Genomic DNA, 6,684 nt, shown 5'->3' with positions numbered 1-6,684 from the left:
TCACAATGGTAACCTGCCAGAATGTTGTTAGTTTGCGCGATAAGTGATTACATTTTGTAAATTGGAGAAAATTTGCACTTTTTGATAAATTATGGTTTGGAAAGAAAATAATGAATGGTTTTGGTTGCTTTTATTGTAACGTTGTGGTTACTAAAATGTCAAATATTGCTATCAGGAGTTAAATTAAAGTCTTAACAAAATTCAGCGGTACTGTGATACAAAATGTATAGATTTTACTTCACTACTACTGTATACAATAGTATACAACACATTCATATCTTCAGTAGGTTATATATTTTTCTTTACAAATATAAAATTCCCCGAAAGCCAATGCAAACAAATACCAGCAAAAAAACATTTCTAAATATAAATTATTGATTTACCAATATTTACATATATAAGAACATATTTAGACATACCAAGTGCATCAAAATGTGGAAGTACTTTATCATTAGGCCCATGATATATAAGTCTGCCAAGTGATAAGAGCGTCAAAGTATCAAACTGTCGAAATATACTATATCTTGGTTGGTGGATTGACAGAATGATGGTTCGGCCTTTGTTTCCAAGTCTACACAAATATAAATAATGTTATTGGTTTCACTCATGCCATGTGTAGCCTTTGGCAATAGGAGATTATACTAAGCACACAACAATATATAGGCTATAAATTGTATTGAATTTACACCTCAAGAAAATGAATGAGCAGCATATAAAGGGAAATATATAATTTATAGTGGGGTGGGGAAAGATGGGACACCTTTTTACTCTATTTTCTCGTCCCATTTAGTAGTGAACAAAGAACATTCCAGGAATTGTAAATTCTTGTCCTCGCGACTTTCGTTAACTGTTGGTAATTGTTTAAAACACAATCAAGTTATTTGGATATTATGTGGTAAAAGTGTCCCGTCTTACCCCATCATACTATACTATTACAGAATATGACCCATAGGCCAAATTAAGCTCATCATAATTTTTGATATAGTCTACTAGATATTGTTAGCAATAATGTTACTCTCTCAAGACGGCTGTATATTTATAACAAAAAAGTTTGAAGACCCAGAAACTTTTGCATATTTAAATAAAAACAAAAACGAGATAATAACCTTTTCAGTAGAAACATGACGGCATTAGCAGTGGAAGCATCCAACCCTGTGGTTGGTTCATCCAGGAAGAGAACAGTTGGAGCAGTGATGAGCTCCATCCCAATCGATGCTCTCTTCTTCTCTCCTCCCGATACTCCTCGGATCATCTCATTCCCGATCTGAAGACAAAACTTTATCATTAAAGACATAGTGATAATTTGGTGGTTTAAAAGCAGATATTCGGTTCACAAATCACATATATATATATATTTGGCCTAAATCACTATTAGTTTTATTTTCTAATTCAATCAGTCTTCTGAAACATTTTAACAAATACAATGGATTTTGAATATAAAATATTTCTACTATAGGCTATAAACTAACATTTATTTTTAATTTTATTTTCACATTGTTTAAAAAGTATAAAAAGTTTATAAAGTGGGCTATTAAACTGTCTAAACTTTTTAAACAAAAATAATAAAATGAAAATAAAATAAACACAATATGTTCTGTAAGTCTTACACTACATTAGTTAAATATTAACAAAAGTTTCTATGACAGCGTGAACTTTGTTTCAACATTATTTAAACAAGAGAATAAAATATAAGTTAATATTTTCTCAGTGTATATGGTCTTATCGAAAGTTTAATTTACAGAAAGTTTGTGAGTGTTCAAGTGTAATATTTAAGTAACTCGTGGCTTTGTTTAAGATATATAAGGTAACTGGTTTTGTTGTACCAATGTTCTAATGGTGCGTTGCTAGGTCAGGTCAAATGGTTACATAACTGTAACTGTGCAACTGTTACATCACATATCCTAATGAAGTAATGTCAACACAATCTGTCTAAAACTCTATTGTTTAACAATGTTAATTTAGTGACCCAATTTTCAAAACTAAATATAATTTCACAGAACATTAAAAAAAGCATAAATTAAAAATAGTTTTTACTGCAACAACACCTGAATAGGGCTTACTGAACTTGTTTTTGGTCACCGGTCCAAAATAAAGTATTTTTTCGCTACAAATGGGTAAAAAAGTGTAAACTGCCCTATTATAATGAAGAGAAATGTCAAACCTTGGTATCCGCACACATTGTGAGTCCGAGGTCATATAAAATCTCCTCAATTCGTTTCTTTTTGTCTTTCTGCGAGACCGACCTCGGCAATCGAAGATTTGCTGAAAACCAAAGATTTTCTCGCACAGTGAGCGTTCCAATCACGATGTCTTGCTGTTTCAAGTGTGGAAATTTAAAAACAAAAATCAATAGAATATAATTTTATAAAATAAAACAAATATTGAAATGAAATAATATGCTATCACATAAAAACATGGTGGATAGCTTGATGTTTTACTGAACAAAAAAAGTAAAAATGCTATAGTTTTCAGAACAATTATAATGTTTTATATCTGCACACTTTCCACTCTGCAAAATTACAATACGAAAATATTTATTAGAGCTTGTGCTATTTTACCTGAACAACATATCCACTAATTCTCTTAAAATTTGACGGCAATGGTCGATTATTGATGAGAATATTCCCGGACAAACCAACTGGATCTTTTCGACCAGCCAAAATGTCAAGTAAGCTGGAAATAAAATAATGTTTATTTCAAGTTAAGGATAACTGAATTTTAAAATGAAACCATTCATTTAACCTTAAAAGGGGGCAGAATAATGGTTCATACAAATAAGACATGGCCAGTGGCGCAGCCAAGGGGGTTTCGGGGGTCGTGACCCCCCCCCTTTTAAACCAAAAAAAAATTTTTTTGATTAAAACCACCCCCTTATTTTTTTCTGGCTGCGCCACTTGACATGGCCATACCTGGAAGACCAGGAAAGGCTGACCGATCCAAGTATTTTCTACACTACATTAATTAGGAATCATTTCAACCAATAAACTAGATTTGTTTCATAGAATTATTTTTTAACTATTTATTAAATTTAAAAGGTTTGACTTCTGTGAATGACCTGCCAGTCTGCTACAATACATTACCTTTACAAAAATGTGTCAAACAAAATACCAATTACCATAGGAGAAAAAAAATGTATGATAAACAAAAATTTAACTAACGAGGATTTCCCGCTTCCAGTTGGTCCCATGATTGCATTCAAACCCGGCTTCATGATTCCACTGTAAATAAAAGTTATACATAACTGTTACTAGAGAAACTTATAGTTAAAAAAGTTCAGAGTTAAAAAAATTAACCTTTTATTATGCGTGTTTATAAAACTAAAAAAATTATATGTTTGTTAGATTTAATAATACAACAAAACAACTTTAATTTAATTGCACACAGGTTAAATTGCAAAACAATAAACGAAAACACCAGTTGCATGCATTTAAATTAATAGATTAAATTCTAAAAAATCATATTAGAGAAAATTAGAATAAACTTCTACAAAAAGGCAAGCCTAAAATTGTTATATATTAACTTTACATAAAATCATGCAATGCAAATTGAAATGGAATTAATTAAAAAAAGAAGAATTACGAAAGTAATGAAAATCAAACAGATGCATTAGATTTAAAAATCTGTTAAAAAAGAAATGAAACTAAGTCTATTGAATTACGAAAAAAAGAGAACAAACAATTTATGTACAAACAGTTAACTAAGTAAAAGAAAAGGATTTGAATTATTCAAAAAGAGAAAGAAATCATGCTGAAAAATGTTGCTATGGGTAATTTTAAAATACGCCCAATTCGGGACCAAGAATCAATGTCCCATAAAGTAGCCTTGGTGAATTAATAGGTGTCAGTAACAGCAATTAAAAGAGAAGAAAAAAGAATCCTGCATTCATTTGTTTGTACCTGACATTGGACAAGACTCTCTTTTCCTTTGATTTCTTGCATTTCCCAGTGATACCGGTTCGTAAATTCACATTGTACTGAACGTCGTGAAAAGACATCACTGTTCTTTTTGTATCGGAACCACTTCCATTATCCATTGGTAATGAAACGGTAGAAATCGGGTCAGAAAAACTTGTTCCATTCTTTTCTTTCATCGGTATTACTTCATTACCTTTATGCATGTTGGCATCCAGTGTTGCACAGTTTTTTTTCAAAGCTCACAATTCCAAATATATATACAGTTTAATTTACAGAGAATTGGAAAGAATAATAGGAAAAAATCTACAGAACAAATACGATTGAGCTTCATTTAGAAGTTGAGTTGACTGTATACTATAAGTGGTAGTTTAAACATGAATTTTAACTTATTTAATACCTCATGTGTAACCGAGAGAATTAAATATGTAATAGAGAATATGTTCTACAATTCTCAGACTTTTTCTTTAAATTAACTGACTGCATAAGCTTACCTAAGTTATAAATGGCCTCAGTTTAGCTAAACTAACTGGTGTCAATGCCCTTTGCTTTGAGTCATTTGACGACATTTAAACAAAAATCCTGTGTGAACAATTACTCAGTTAATATTTGACTAGTTACGCAACATAAGCCTTGTCATTATGGCTTTCTTAGAATAATACAGCATGGTACAATGAGCAAACACGCTTGTTACATAACAGTTACCTCTGACCCAAAGATGAGTTACGTAACGTAATGTAATAAGATACCATGGAGAGTGGATATATACACTTAGTTAACCTTCAGCAAACACATGATGCATGAACTAAAAGTCGTGTTAAAAAACTGCCACACAGGAAAATATATTTATACGTATTCATAACAAAGTTACGATTTAAACATCATATATATATATATGCTACTAAAATATTTTAAGCCAACATCTAAAATTTAACATGTTGAACAGCATAGGCTATCTGCTAGACAACTGATAATATATTATACAATTACTGCGAACTAACTACAAGCTGAAATCAGTGTTTGAAAAGATAGCAAAACGATCATTTTCTGCATTTAAGTAATAAATATAAGGCGGCCCATTTTAATTGCAGCACTCAAATTTTGAACCAAGCCATGTCAAAAAGCTGCTGACTCATTATAAAGTTACATAACTCAAATACCAGGAGCATATAGGTCAAAACATGTTTGACCTTTCCCATATAAAAATATTCAGACAACACATAAATTTAATCTAAACCAACTTTTTCTTACTACCATTGTTAAATATTTTAGATTCATTAAAAATGCATATAAAAAGAATTAAACATAAATAAAAGTCAAAAATAAAAAAGTATAAGGCCATTATATAAAAAGGCAGTACATAATAATATTATATATAATTAGGTTTTATAATTAGTGTAGAAAAAAACTCAGATAACTCTGAAAGCAGACTGCAGACACATTATACACTATATTAGTCAACGCGCTACCTTACAGCTTGTAGGACTTGTTGATATTTCTGAGTATTTGCAAAACATGGGCATCGTGCACCTTTTGAACTTTTGTCCTTATTTTCACTCTCTGTTATTTCAAAACAACAGTTGCTAAAGAAGGCGTCATAAAAATATAAATAAGTAAAACCTAGTGCTTTTATTATTGGCAATAAAACCATTAATACTTATAAACTTTACAAGGTGTTTTATATGTTTTTGTCAAACTAATATATTTAGTTGTAGACTGAGTCAATGACATTATATTATAACTCTAGAATTGTCAAATAGATTCGACATAAAAGACCTAATACCTTACTGTTAAAAATGAATTTTACACATCATACAGTCATATACATCATTTGCAAATGTAAACAATAAACATATCAATATCACTTATTTGTTTTGTATACAACATATGTCATATGCACAATCACGAACTAAGTTAAAAATTGCAGCTTTTGTACCTCCAACCACAAAATGAACGTCTTGAAATGATAATTTCGCCTGTAGATCTTCGGGTATGCACCTACAACAAAAAGTGTATTAATAATAATGATAATAATAACTTTGTTTGTCTCTTCGATTACGGTAGCGAAGATTTAGAAATGTTTTAAACTAAAAGACAGGATATAGCGACAAAACAACAATTGTTAAAACTCGCTTACGGATAAAAACATATTTACATTTAGTTAAAAAAAAATAAGCGTGGTCGCTACACCTATCTGACAAATGAGCCATTAATATTAATGTTAATTCTTTTCAATTATGTTGCACTATTAGGCTATTATCGTGTTCAGAATATTATTATGTTGTTGCAGTAGCATTATTATTTTACAAGTGTTAATATTTTACACAGCAGTTCTTTAACGTTAATACAAGAATTTGTTGTAAATAACATGCATAGTTTTAAAATTGCAAAATCACTTTAAAAGCGATGGCTTTTGAGAGTCAGTCCCAGCTGCAAACACATCGCCTGGCGTCCGTGTCGTCCTCTCTGAAATATTACAGTATTTTCGTTAAACGCCCAAGTTAGTATGTAGTATATGAATGTTACCATTTTTATGACGAAGTAACGAGTTCGACGCTTTTTCGACTTCGATCTGAACGTCTTCTTTGTCGTTTACCTTTCCTCCCATTTTAAACTACGTGTTAACTATCAAAATTTAACCTTTATACAAATTATACTTTTATACACTAGGTAGGTTACCTAACGAATGTGACTATCATGAACTGCAAGTAATACGAACGATGTTAGAAATTGTGAACTCGCAGAAGGCACCAAAGCATTTGTTTACATGCGC

General features: G+C 30.8%; 1 non-coding gene across 7 annotated transcripts in view; it reads right to left on the bottom strand.

Annotated features, from left to right (window-relative positions):
• Positions 1–6,637, bottom strand: part of LOC100179855 — a 13,072-nt gene extending 6,435 nt beyond the window's left edge. For 2 of the 7 annotated variants that reach the window (XR_003396115.1, XR_003396116.1), the window contains exons 1-9: positions 6,438–6,637; positions 6,308–6,377; positions 5,848–5,909; positions 5,381–5,471; positions 3,159–3,218; positions 2,559–2,673; positions 2,162–2,314; positions 1,107–1,264; positions 420–571 (exon numbers count right to left, since the gene is read on the bottom strand). This is a non-coding gene — a transcript (ATP-binding cassette sub-family G member 2). Of the gene's footprint in view, positions 1–419; positions 572–1,106; positions 1,265–2,161; positions 2,315–2,558; positions 2,674–3,158; positions 3,219–3,896; positions 4,494–5,380; positions 5,472–5,847; positions 5,910–6,307; positions 6,378–6,437 lie in introns of those variants that run through there. The other 5 variants (XR_001974853.2, XR_001974854.2, XR_003396117.1 and 2 more) reach the window with 3 other exon arrangements.
• Positions 6,638–6,684: the final 47 nt, after the last annotated feature.

Source organism: Ciona intestinalis, chromosome 8, assembly GCF_000224145.3.
Source record: "Ciona intestinalis chromosome 8, KH, whole genome shotgun sequence".
NCBI lineage: Eukaryota > Metazoa > Chordata > Ascidiacea > Phlebobranchia > Cionidae > Ciona > Ciona intestinalis.
Note: the sequence above shows the minus strand (reverse complement) of the source record. Positions and strands in the feature narration are given on the sequence as shown.